This window comes from Dermacentor andersoni, chromosome 11 (genome assembly GCF_023375885.2).
Source record: "Dermacentor andersoni chromosome 11, qqDerAnde1_hic_scaffold, whole genome shotgun sequence".
Classification (NCBI taxonomy): domain Eukaryota; kingdom Metazoa; phylum Arthropoda; class Arachnida; order Ixodida; family Ixodidae; genus Dermacentor; species Dermacentor andersoni.
In genome coordinates, this window is record NC_092824.1 from 69,311,602 (window position 1) to 69,326,217 (window position 14,616).

The window sequence follows — 14,616 nt, forward strand, 5'->3', positions numbered from 1 at the left end:
GTCTACTATAAGATTGGCAATTTCGGAATTTTTTTAAAGTTCAAAACCAAAGCCAAAATTCTCATTCACTAAATTCATATGGAACACAATGACGAACTTCGTTGCTTTGCCTTGAGGGGTTGTCTTCAAACGCTACTGCGGCTGTTGTGGCCAGTTCTTCCCTTTGCCAACATTTCATTCATTATTTATTTCTTCATTTTATTTATATTTTATTATTTCAACGATGTTCAAACTAAACGACTTAATCCAGTCTAGACACCGGCCAAGCTGCCATGACTGGAAAAGACGTAAAATGCAAACCACAGGAGTTGAGCCTCATCATAAAATTGCATTAGCCATGTGAACAACAATAACAATAAATATAGGTATACAAATAGCACATTACCCACACAATAGCGAACTCTGTTCACGTAGTGCTTAGCGCAGGTATCTCAAAAGAGAAACAGGAAGCAAAGAATACATATACTTGGCGAGCGTGATCTGCTCCAAGCAACACGTCTGTGCTCTAGAAGGACTCTACAAGCAAGCGTCTCTCTTTGAAAGGGGTCTAGTCCTCATGAGTTCCGTCTCCCTGTCGAAACGTTGGCTTCAGCTACGAGCTTCAGTTACCTTTCATAACCACCGCAGACCGCAGTGTTCATGTGCATATCTTTCTTGCATTTTAGAACTCCTGACGCCACCGGCGCTGAGCCATAGAATACGAAGTACTACCAGTCTAGTGGCACAACTACAGTCTACGGTAGATGTAGGAAGATTTTCCGCCGCTGGTATACCACGCCTTGCCTTGCAGGTGAATCAGCAATCCGTCTGCAGTAGTACACGATACATTTATAGAGCATCACCGCTAACTCACGGGTGCACAGTTCTGCAACTGTAAATCTGAGCTCTACATTCTGCATAGTTTCATATACAAGAAATGTAACTGTTGTCTCATGAACTTAAGCTCACGGTTGAGATGATCTGACGGGTGAATCGCTGCGGCGATAACGCTACTCGCGCACGTACGTCCTGTACTCCTGCTGAGGACAGTTCGCGAATTATCCGTGAGCAATTCCTGACGTAGAATTAGGAGGGGTACGAAACCGATACGTGCACTCAGGTAAAGGATGGTGCAAAAAGAGGCACAATGCCAGGAGACATATTGTGGTTATGCGAGGGGTGTTAGTCACAGCTGCGTAGCAGCCATTCCCAATTTGCTATCGTGTCGACGTCGCTAAAAAAACGCAGCCGCAAGGCTCCTGCAGCTTCACCATTAGAAGCAACGTTTTTTTTTCATGGGGCTGTCTATTGTTGATTGCAGTGTTTAACTGCATGATAAATTCAACTGCGCTTCGCTTGTCCTTACCTAGTACTTTGCAGCAGTGCTACAATGTAGTCTCAAATATTAACGCGATAGCCTCAAGGGCCACATGTGAAAGAAAATCCGCTGTCGGCGTCGGCGGAGTTGTCCGTGAGCCTAAATTCCTGTATAGATATGGGTATCTTTAAGTTGCAACAGAACTGCTTGTTGGCCTCGTTGGTGCTTGTTAAAGACATGTTTTTCGTCGGAAGGTAAAACACACAAAAGTACCAAAAATAGATACACATAGACACACAGATACAAACACATGCCACCCTTCTTGTGTTTTATTTGTCTTATTTCTGTGTTTTAACTTGCGGGAAAATTTCATTTTACAATACAAGTATCTGTGTATTTGACGCGTTCCTATATTACATGCGGTATATGCAGGTTATATTACCGCACCATCCTATCACTAAAGATGCTCAAAGCTTGTCTCACATTCTTTACAAAGTTCCCCGGAACTTTGAGATTGTCAGCCCACAAACAAATGACACGAAAAAAAACACCGACAACGCATGTTTTTATGATACATCTTCTAATACTGAGCTATTAAAAGTGCGAAACGATAAGACAAACCTGATCATTAGGTATTGTTCTTTTAGGCGCGGTTCTTCGCAACCTTCGGGATCGGCCCACGCAACAGGAGTGTATGATGAACGAGAGTGTGTGATGAACAAGAGTGTACGACGAACAGCAAGAGTGTATGACGAACAACAAGAGTGTATGACGAACATGAAGGATCAGTAATGACATGAATATCATGACATTTCTCTAATGTAGGTCATCAAACAGCCACCTACATCTTGGTGCTCTCATGGTAGTTTCTGCAACTTGGTAGATATCTAGATCACAATAGTGGGACAAGAGCGAAAGACGAAAATCAATGATAGAGGTCATGACATGAATGTCATGATATGCATGTCATATAGGTCATGAAACAGACGCATACGTCTTGGTGCACCAAAATTGGCATGGTATGACAAGAGCGTTCGACGAACATGAATGATAGATCATGACTTGAATGTGATGGCATCTGTGTCATGTAGGTCATGAAATCGCCTCCTACGTCTTCATGCTCTTATGGTCGTTTCATTAACTTGGTAGGCTCGATTCCCACAAGGCCTTGGATCTGCCGGCTTTTTTATTGTGTGATAGTCTATCGATGGCCTACACAGATGTAGGAGATGACAGCCATATTAAGCATGAAATACATGTAGCTCACGTTGTCGGCAACCTTCATGAGACCTTCAGCCTAACTATAGAGCCGTTATCCAGGAAGTCAAAAGGAGAATGGGACTTGAATGGTGGCGAGAACAAAACAGACATCGTTGCGAGAGCAAAAAGAGATCCTCCGGGCAACAAGTCAAAACGCAAGACAATGCCGTCTCCGGCCTCCAACTTTTTGTACAAGACCAAATTACATATGCTAGTCACCGCCCAAAGAAGCTAAAAGAATTATTGCTTCCGATTGTACTGGTAGCGAGCAGCAGTAGTTCCCGATGAAACAGGTACACATGCCAGTCTCGAACCGCGGGGCACGATGAGAGGCGGCCTTTGTCAGCCACTACCTCGCTGATCAAATCTGGGGCGTTAGGCAGAATGAGGAAGCCGCCCGTGTCCAAGGACTCGAGGTCGTCACCTAGGCTGGGGTACGGTGGCTAGCTGGGGTGCTTATGGCCACAGGCCGCCCAAATTGTCTGCCATATTGAATAAAGAATTCACACGCTCACTCCTATTTATTACTATTTCTTGCTCACAAAATCACACAAGCTGTAATTTCTTGTACACAAGCTCTTTTAGGCCCCTTTACAGCAACGTCACATTAACTTCACAGAACCCACCAGACCACTACGAACACATTAACACTAGCATGGCGCTTTTTGGCCATACCTGGCCTTTGTGCCATTAAACCTCAAACATCAATCAAGTTTAATTTGTCATTTCTAGCAACGGCGCTCAAAGGCAAATACAGGGCACCGTACACTTCATTGTCATTTTTGGTGCTTACATAGGGTTGCCTGTGCTCTATTCAAGGCAAGCGGCCTGTGAGTTACGCGGCGCTGATATTGCGCTCTTCTTTGAAAGATGGCTCAACGCTGCGTGACCAGGCCGGCAGCGTCCGGCGAACCGCGGATGGTTGTGGGTGTTAAGATGGCTGTGAGTAAGCGTCATTACTTCAACTATGCTTCTTTTCTCGCGCCCATTTCATACTTGCATCTACTCTAGATTCCAGGAGAATGAGCATTTTTTTCTTTCCGTGATGGGCTTCTAAGCATGCATTGCTTGACGGCAGTGTTTCCTTAAGAACTGCATCTACAGCAGTCCTAAAATTGGATCCGAATAGTCTGTTTCTGAAATGCGAATACTTCGTTGGCTGACGCATGTACATGTCCACTATTGAAGTAACGCGCATTTTGTGGGAAAAATATATTTATTGACCGGACCTATAGAAATGGTTAACATTCTTCGGAATATTCCCCCTCCATCAATACACTTGCATAGACGTGTCTGGCACGCTTGGAAGGCACCGTGAAATTCCTTGACAGCAATGCCTTTCAGGAACGCTGCAACATGCTTTTGGATGTTTTCCACAATCTCCCAATGCTTTCCTTTCAGCGTTCTCTTAAGTCGGGGGAAAAAAAGAAGTCGCACGGAGCCAAGTCGAGACTGTAAGGGGACAGGGGACCACCATGGTGTTGCTCCGGGCCAGGAACTTGGTAACGATGAAAGACGTGAGGCTGGGGGCATTGTCATGGTGGAGCTTTCCCGTGTCATTGATGACAGCCCTCACGCGCGCGACCCGGTGTTTTAATATCTTGACCACCTCCTGGTGAAAGGCTTACTTGAGCCTCTCCCTGCGGTACAAACTCAAAATGGACGATTCCTCTGGCGTCAAAAAAGAGAATGAGCATCGTTTTGAAGCGAGACTTGCTCATATGCGCTTTCATGGGGCGGGGGGATGATTTTGTGTGCCAACTCGCTGCTCAGCCTTTTGATTCTGGGTCGTACTCGAACATTCAGGATTCGTCTCCGGCTACGACAGAGTTAAGAAAGTCCGGCTCATTTTGAATCCAATCGAACAATTCTTGACAGCTCAAAACTCGAAGTTCTTTCTGATCTTCCATCAACACTTTCGGCACAAGCTTCGAGCAGACCTCGCGCATTTGCATATCCTCAGTCTATACCCCACATACCTAAAATGTTGCGTTGGCAGGGCAGAACCCTCGCCCCATTTCCCGACCGGTTTTGCCACGCTGCAATTGATAGTCGCGTCATAATGATATCATGGGGATTCCTTTCATAATGGACCCTGCATGTAGCATAGCAGGTACACAATTTCTGGGTTTGCTTCGAAGAAGAATGTATAATAACCAGTCTGAAACGTGCCCCCTCACTTTTTCTTTGCCCTCGTCTACACGGGCTATGTCTGCTGCTCGTAATAGATAAAGCAAAAGCAAGAAATTCTTGAACCATCTAATGCGCCTATTACTGGATGATGCAGCAAATATATTTGGTCAAGGGTTGAGCGCTCAAGAAACTGACATGTTCACTTTCGCTTCCAGCACCAGCGTGTTCTGTCCGCGGTTTCAGGTGGAGCGTAGTAACCTTCCGAAGAAGCCAACATTGCACAATCTTGAGAGCTCAGCTCGCTCATAGCCTGAAATCACCGCGTACGCAATCACTCCAATAGGGTTCCTGTGCCACTAAAAGCTCCTTGTCTCGAGGATAAAAAAAAAATCTATGTTATTTTCTTATGAATTGTCCTTGAACAGCTGCGAATAAACACGTGTTATGTGCTTTCATGCATTACAGGCGTATCGTACAATGGTAGCCCTACTTACCTGCACCCGAGGTCCAGCAGCAGCATCGATCACGCACAGCCCATCACAAGCCGCGCTGGCATGGTGGAAGCATCAGCTATACGGCGCCAGGTAAGCCTGCATTAAGAAACGTTTCATTGCAGAACAACTCGGAGACCACAGAGTATGCTTACCGTGGTGCAAGTATGCCTGCCCCCTCTAAATGTTAAGGGGGAGGGGTGGCTCTGATGTGTGAAACAGGAACTGCTTCAGCAGTTTCGAGAATACAGCAGGCGGAGCTGGCGTTAACATACTCATGGTTGCAACAGAGCGACTCGACACGAACAGAGCAGAAAGCTTATTGTTTCCTACGATATACTTCAGCGAACTCGGGCGCTGAAATCTTTGAGCCACTATGGGAATGACTGAAAGTACATAGATTTGTCTGATCATTCAGACATGGTTGTGTATTCCTTGAGTACGTTTTGTCTGCCTCCATTGTCATAAATGCCATAGCAATATATACACTTGGAAGTGAGCAAGATGCTGCGAACACGTAGAATCGCTGCTAGTGGAAATGACTGAACTTGTCGAAGGGGCAAAAGCGAAACACGCCAAGCGCCTCCAGGCATGGCATGCCCGCGATAAATTCAGAAAATAACTAACTTAAATTATGGGGTTTTACGTGCCAAAACCACTTTCTGATTATGAGGCACGCCGTAGTGGGGGACTCCGGAAATTTCGACCACCTGGGGTTCTTTAACATGCACCTAAATCTAAGTACACGGGTCTTTTCGCATTTCGCCCCCATCGAAATGCGGCCGCCGTAGCTGGGATTCGATCCCGCGACCTCGTGCTCAGCAGCCTAACACCATAGCCACTGAGCAACCACGGCGGGCATAAATTCAGAAGGGCGGTTTACATCGCTTGTCGAAACAAGCGTCCGTGGCGTGTTTCAATATCGGACTTCTGTGCTTAGAGATACTGTGTTTCAAACAAGCCATCGGACAATTTAATAATATTCCTTGAATAATTTATTACACAGTACATTTTTGAAAATGAGAAGCTTACAAAGTCACGAAGCCGTTTGAAGCCGGAATGGCGAAGTTTAGGCAAATCAATGTCCCTCCCATTATCCCCATGCTGGCTCAACCGCTCCCATTGAAGCTCCCATAGAAACTAGTGCCAGGGTTCGCTCTAGTGCTTATTGTATGAAACTTTATGTAAAAAATGAGGGGAACCCCAACCGGCGCGATCCTGAAACTAGAACCACTCGCACGATTTTCCATCCTGTCCACACGCTGCTATATGCGGCCCAGTTAAAGAATCGTTGCCTGCTTACTCACTCGACCGGATGGAATTCATATGGTTAGTGAGGCGCAAGATGTGAATCTAAATCAACACCCATAAAATGAAACAGTGTATGTAAGTTTACCGATGGAGATTAGCGTGGGCTCAAAAAGAAAGCTTGCCCTAGAGCGACAGAACAGGTTCAGGCAGGTTGACGGGGATGCTTGAGAAATTACTTTTCTTTGTTTCCAAGACAGATGCGTGTGAGTGTGTCCGCCATGAACAGTCGCTAAATCGACGGCCGCACTGTTTTGTTTGGCGGCTTTTGAAATCACTCCACACAGCTTAACAATTTCACGCATCTACTTATGGTGGAAAAAAAGATGTCCCCTCAGGATTCTCTAAGATATCCAACTTTTAGGGAAGGAAAACTTGTAAATTTTATGCTTCTCTTCGTTTTTCACGATGCGATTTCAGAATTTTTACATTAAAGAGCGCATATAAAATCACGATTTATACAGTTGCCGAAATTTAAATATTTCAATCAAATGAAACAATTTCATTAAATGTGCGCGCAAGACAATCAAGAATTATGTTCTTAGATCTACATGTGTTCTCTGAAACCGATAATACCTCTGTCATGGCCTGTTAATCACCTTCCCTATCATTAATAATTGACTTATTTACTTATTTATTTATTTATTTATTTACTCACTTACCTCTAATTTGTTTGCTACATAATACGGTCTCGATACCAGCCAAGCTCGCATGATTTGAAAAGGTTTACAAGTTAACACGATGGGAGTTGAACCTCGCCATTTGACTCATATGAACAACAGTAACAACATTAGGTATGGGTAAACAAATAAACAGTACATTAGCAGGACAAAATGTAGCATTGTTCACCTGGTGCTTATCGCAGGCATTTTAGAAGAGCAACAGACTAGATGGAAGGCAAACGCTGGGCGCGGGCACCACACCTCTGCTCTCTCCCCTAAGCGGTACAAAAGATGTCGTACCAACAATGACTTGACTCAACGCTTGCAAACATCATTAACTTACCGACAAAAATGCTGTCCACCATGGAGAGAAATACAGGTTATTTATATTACACCAACGTAGGTTGTACTGAATGCTGTAATGCATATTTTCAGAACGAGATGAAGCAGGAAACGAACTTCCTCGGCAGCATATTTCTTCGGCTGATCGTGAAAACACTGAACGATATGATGCATGTGTGCTCGCTGCGTACGGGGGAATAGATTATCTGCATATCGGCTACTCGATGTTGGAATGGTTTAATGTTCGAATGCAAGTCGAATGTTAAATTACCTCATACAAAGAGAGCAGAAAAAATTCAACCTGGAATTTTGTACTTCGTATTCTACAGGTAGAGATTGAGTTAGGACATAACATGTCCTTCTGAGAGTCAGTGCAACTATATACTTGCCAGCAATAACGAGAATTGCGCGCCTTTGCGCCATTTTCAGTTATGAAGACGAAAGCCGTAGCTGGCTGTATACAACGGCTCCTACCCGGAAAAAGCGGCTCTAGCCCACAGACAAAAGATATCATAAGGAATGGCTCATACCTCGTAAACAAGCAATGATCTAATGGCTGATAATGAATGAAGAAACGAAAGACAGGACGGAGGAAGGAAAGAAAGAACAAAAGAAAGAAAGAACGAAAGGACCTTTAGGTATTGCATCAGGTTCAATCATGTGTTGTTGAGGAGGTCGACCTACTGCGTGATACGTTTACTTCACAGTGCCGCTCGTTACGCTTTGAAAGGAGTCTGACTCATCCGATTGCATAACTTAATGCACGACCACGTGGGCAACAAGCTTTCGCCTTCACGTGTTACAGAATTGTAACACGCAGCCGAACTTTTTTACTCTTCTTAAAATAAAAGACGTCCTAAAAACGTTGACGCATTTTAGCTGATGCTGAATGGACTTTTTCAATGTCGTATGTCTCACTTCCGATAAACATTTCAGGACTTTCTGCCTGAAAGCTCCTTGGGAGCGTGTTAAATACCCACAAGTAATTTAAATATATAAACCGGCTATGTCTCGTCATTAAAACTCGCTGCCAGACATCTCTGCTCCCCTGCACTTGTTTTAGATAAGCTATATGTGATGTATTAGGGCAAGCATTTCTCGTATTGCTTGCAACTATAACAAAGATGGCTCTTTTCATGTTTTGCAACAAAGACAATCTAAAGAAGCAACGTTCAGTTTATGCCAAACTAGAGCCCAAAGCGAGCGCCAAGATTAAATGCAGCAAGTTAGCACTCAGGTTAAGCTAATCGCCTTAGCTATAACGCGCGATTCATTTTGTCAAGCTCTAAATTGTCAAAATGTGATTTTGTTACCCCGTAACAGGAGTCGACCATATTGAGCTCCTTTGTCCGTCTACTTGCAGGAATGCTACTGGAACCGGAGGAAGGGGACAGCAAGAGTTGTGCGGTGTCTGTGGCAATGTTTTGAGCAGGCGGGATGCCTTACACGGGCGCGACAACCAACACATGGGCGACACAGCCCACATTTGTAAAGCACGCGATCAAACATCTGTGAAGCAGTCGAAGTTTGTAGAGCGCTGCCGCAACCGTACTGCCTAAAACTACGAATTCGAAAGCTGTGGTTAAATATTCCAACGGGCTGATCACATAGATGAACAGAAGCAAATGCATACAGACGATAAGCTCTACAAATGCCAAATATTAGAGAAATCCTTCCGGCACGATAGTAGTCTATATGTCCATATGCGAGCATGTAGTGGCGAGAAACCCTACACTTGCGAAACGTCTGGTAAATAGTTTCGGCGCTCTGATCACTTAGATGAACATATGCGCACGCATACAGACAAGAGACCGTACAAATGCCAAATATGTGACAAATCCTTCCGGCACAATAGTAGTCTATATGTCCATATGCGAACGCATAGTGGCGAGAAACCCTGCACTTGCGAAACGTCTGGTAAACAGTTTCGGCGTTCTGATCACCTAGACAAATATACGCACACGCATACGGACAAGATACCGTACAAATGTCATATATGTGAGAAATCGTTCCGGCACACTTCTAACTAAATGTCCATATGCGCGCGCACACTGGCGAGAAGCCCTACTCTTGTGAAACATGCGGTAAATTGTTTCGGCGTTCTCATCACCCAGATGGACATAAGCGCACGCATACAGGCGAGGCCCTACAAATGGCAACTATGTGACAAATCGTTCCGGCACAAAGGTAGTCCGCATATCCATATGTGCACGTATACTGGCGAGAAACCCTACACTTGCGAAACATGTGGTAAATCATTCATGCGGATGACGGATCTCCATTGACACCAGTACACTCACACGGACGAGAGGCCCCATGTTTGCCATTAATGTACTACACCATTCAAAGCGAAACGCAATATCAGCATCATCTCAAATTTTGTTGTAGCGATAAAGCTTTCGTTTGCGAAATGTGTGATAAATATCTTACAGACAACTCACATCTCATTCATCCCCGCCAAAGGATGCACGGGGATAAAACATTGTCTGAGTGGTGTTGTTTTGCGGAGGAAGAAACCCTTCACGGACAGCTGTGCCAGAATTTTACGTTCTACTTATGCGGAGATACATTTAAAGACGCGATTCAACTGTATAAACACCTCATGACGCCAGAGGGGTGTTGATTCATAATATTCTGACTAGTGCGCAAGTTAGATAAATCGCCCGTGGCATTTGCATAATAGCGCGAGAATGAAACCGTGAATGGAAACAACATTGATATTCTTCGACAGGAGCCAGCAACGAACTAAACGCATCGTATGCAGAGACCGGCTTCGCTTTATATTTAAAACCGCTGATTAAAAGGCTCGTTCCTTGGACACAGTAGACGAGACATTGTCGCCACAAGTATTTATCGTGCTTCAATGTCGAAGAACAGTTCAGGTCCGGGACCACACTATCTGTCTGCAAAACTATGTTCGCGAACATGTACCTTCAGCAAACTCATTTCAAGACAAACCATGATGGGCTGCTAGTATGTGTTTTGTGTAAGAAGGTCGAAATGTTCGCACAATATTCTTAACACCTGGTTTAGTTAGAGAAGTGCATTCGGCAACCGTTTTGCATTGACCATCCTTTTAGTTATTCTGTTGTGTGATAGTAAACACCCATGAAGAGTTTAAAAATTAACGAATCTTTTTTTTTCACGAGAAAGTAACCTCTGCCATTAATTGAGGTTCTTAAGCCCAGTTGCCTTCGACCGACAATAATTAGACGAGCTTTTACGAAAGTGTATAGCCAAATTGTATGCATAGAAAAATGTATTTCCTTAAATGTTTTTGTCAATGGATTGCGTATTTTAGTTTTCTCTTTGCGTCTTATATTCTTACCGAAGATCTTTGTTTTATGCCATAAACTAAGCTGATGACATTAGTGAGACTACAAAATTCAAATAATTTGGAGCTTCACTATGTGATATGTTCTCCTTCTATAAAATGTTTAGTTATCCTTGTTTTATTGTGGTAGATCCTCTGTCAGCTTTAAATGACAAATTTTCTTCCGAAGAAAGTCGAATGTTTTGACTAGGCCTGCTCTCTTACAGCTGTAAAATCTTCTTAGTCTGCTATGACAGGCGCATCCGTGCGAGCAATGACATGACAAGTAAGATTCAGGTTTTATGCATATAGGCGCGCGTACTTGTATGTCTGTTTACCTAGAACACGTTTGAACTGCTAGCAGCGGTCAAGTTACTGCTGAGCGCATGAGATGCCTGCACGTATCAACATTCTCGAACTTTCTCGGTGGTTGTCTCTTTTGTCTACGTTGTAGTCGAACCTTTTGTGATCAAGTTGGGCGCGCGACGCGGATAGAGATGTTCATTCTTAAAGGCGTGCAAGCTCGACCGATGACGGATGAATCTTCGACGAGTCACGTGGCAATAGGCGACGCTCATCAAACACAAACCACGTCTACAGGCTGTCTATAGACGAAAGTCGACAACGTTTCTATTTCTCTTTGTCTACTCGCATTCTATCCCATTGTGTCTCATTTCATACTCACATTCTCCCCCATCCATTGCCCCCAGACTTGGTGTCGCCACCTTAACATCTGCAAACTTACCCAACGCACTGCTGCTACCCCACTCAAGTCCTTCGTTCAACTCGTTTCTTTTTGTTACTCGCGCTGACCGCTTGACCAGCTTTTCTAACACCAAAAATGCATGCAGCCTACGACACCGATGGCTTCTGTTCTGCTTCACTTAAGGTTCCCTAACGTCTCCGTCCCCCAACACCCTCCTACGTCCCTTTTCTTCTTTCGTCTCTTTTTTTTTCTGCTGCCTTCCAAGTCTTCTACCCTCTTCTCGTCGTCTTAGAAATCAAGCCACAGCGTTCATTTACTTTTCAGTCTCTCCATTTACAGCCAGCTACCACCGACAACGACCACCTGTAAAATCACACAACTAACCTGTTAAAACAAGAATTGCAGAAAACCGCCTTTCACGAAGATAGGCGCTCCTTTTGAAACGTTGGCCAGCCTTTCTAAGGCATCGTATCCTTGCGTGCCTTTATACCACACACTGCATTTGCATCAACTTTTAGAAGCACACTCTTCGCTGCAGCCATGCCTGTTAACACTGCGCCTTGAATTGGAAACGTTGCTTTCATGTTAAAAAATGGAAGGACACAATACTCTGAACCACTTGTTCACTATTTTAACACCCAGTTGCAGCACGTCAGCTTTAACGCAACTTTTTCTTAAGTATTCACAGTATTTTTGAGTGGTCCTTGGTTGTCCATGTCGTGCTAGAAATTTTGTTTCAAAAACACACAACGCGAATATATTGCCACAAAATGCCTGGTAAGTCCTACATAAGAAGCAACGAATAAACAATAGTTTCATAAAATAACTGCTAAAAGGAACTCTGGCGCTAGCGTCTACGGAAGATGCAATGGGGGCGGTTCAGCGAGCATGGGAATTATGGGAAGTACATGGATTTGCCTAGACGTCATCCTTCTGGCTTCGAGCGGCTTCGCCACTTTGTCAACTCGCCATTTTCAATAATGTACTATGTGATAAATACTTGAATAGATGGTACTTGTTGTTGAAGCGGTTACGCCATGGATCCACGCTTCAACATGAATTTAGAGCGGGCAAGCGAGTGCCTTAATATTCCTGGCCCGTTTCTATTCGACCCCTTGACAAGCTAAACCGTTGCAACGAGTACAAATTGGGTGTTTTTGCGGCGTCTCCTCCAGTGAGAAAAGTATAGATTCCTCTAATTTACGATAATGAATGCCTACAAAGCGCAATAAACGAATCCAAAAGTACGCCTGGGTCCAAAAGTACGAAAGTCAGACAATCCTCTGTAATTCCCATCATTACCATGGTGCCTCAACGAAATGAGTGCCAGAGCTCCCCCTATAGTATTGTAGGAAACACTGTGGAATAAACCCAAAGTCTCACATTGTGCGAACGAGCGCGTGCATGCGCATATTAAAAAAAAAGAATTCTTGCATTTTCACCCGAAGTCGAAGCTCGTGAATCAACATGCATCTCAGGACAAGAGGGCGCAGCTTCTAATGCAAAAAGCGAAATCCGCTTCTGTATTTCTCTGGAAGCATGTAAACCGATTTCTGTAGCCAAAAAAAAAATTAGTAACAAAAAGAACAGCAATTCCCTTTCACCTGTTTGCGCAAATGGTCAACATGGGTCTGCGATGACAGAAGCAGCGAATTGCTTTCACGTAAATCTGCTAATGCGTGCACCGATGTTTCTCAGCGCATAAAAAAAATGGTTCCGATGTTGCCGCAACTATAGCCTCTCAGTGTATTAGGAGCCGTTCTCAATTTACTTCTAGGAGTGTTGCAGTAACCAGGGAAAGCCAAGGAGACCAGCAATGGGCCTACAACCTGTGCAGCGTCGTTTTCATCCGTTCGTCTGATTTGCAAATGCATCGTGTCACGTGCTTCGCCAAGCGGACTTACATATGCGAGGAATGCGATGCATATAGTTCGACTCGCGTGCGGCGACAATCATCGCACATACCACAACAGCATCTGACGCTTGCGAAGAAAGTTCGAAGCCTTAAGGCTGCGTATTGCTTACAGACCATATCAGTGCCGGGAGTGTGGCTCTTATTCGGGCTGGAAAGATAGCCTGTCGACAGACATTCCCGCCTAAAACGTCGTAATTATATGTACTGCGCTGCTTCCTTTCTTGTTAACCATGCGCCGAGTGCAGATCTTTGGGAGCACAGAATAGATAGGCGGTTACGTTATGACCTTTGCCTGCAGGAATACACGTGTCAATGGTGCCCACAGAACTTACGGCAACGCAAAAAAGTAATCGGGGATACCATGGCGGGCCTGTATTTTAATGCGAAGCATTCCTGTTGAGTGTTGCTCAGTTTTTCCTACCATCTGCCTAACCGTTTTCGTGGAAAATGCCGCACCTCCCAGATATAACTAAAACACTGCTGGTTTTTCGCACGTGATGCCATGGGCGTCACTTTTCGTAGTGTGCCAGAAGCAGGCAACGAGCCGACAGTTTCGTGACACGACTTTTTGTGACCGTCACATGTCGTTCCTGCGGTGCCCTTTTCCTCTTCTTTATGCAATAAGAACAGACATGACTGCGCCGTGAAATTATCAATAAATGAAAAGATTTATTTAGTGAGCTTTCTCAGCGCATGCGCCGGATGGAATTACGTAAGTATTGCGTGAGCCATACGTATCTTCATATCGCGCGTTGATGCTCCCTATACTGTATTTCTAATAGCAGATCGCGCAGCTGCTAACAATAGAAATTGCACACTAGGGCCTGCTCGATGTACAACAAGCTTCAAACGATCAGCGTCCAATCTTCCCTCAAGTTGTTCTCAAAATTCAGTCGTGTTTCATGTGGCGGCTATTCTTTTGTGGCACCACCATTTTCATAATAGACTGAAAGCCCGAGTAAATGAAGCCTGTCCAACTTGTGGTTCAAATGACGCCGAGAAAAGTGGGTTTGAATGCGCACACGGCGAGAGCACAGTGAAGAGAGGCTCGACTACTGACTCGGCTTGTTTCTGTTTGCCGCCAAGCGCTCACACTTGGCTCGTTGTATCCCATACTGGAATAAAAGTTGTGCAACACGAATCTGATAGGTTCGATATAGGCAGCAGTGCATTTATTTAACGACTGCGG

At 44.5% G+C, this 14,616-nt stretch overlaps 1 long non-coding RNA gene across 1 annotated transcript in view; it reads right to left on the reverse strand.

Moving 5' to 3' along the window:
- LOC140214027 (uncharacterized) overlaps window positions 1-14,616 on the reverse strand; it is a 57,346-nt gene that overhangs the window by 18,722 nt on the left and 24,008 nt on the right. Inside the window, exon 2 of the long non-coding RNA XR_011890937.1 lies at window positions 5,185-5,280. This is a non-coding gene — a long non-coding RNA (uncharacterized lncRNA). The remainder of the gene's footprint in view (window positions 1-5,184; window positions 5,281-14,616) is intronic.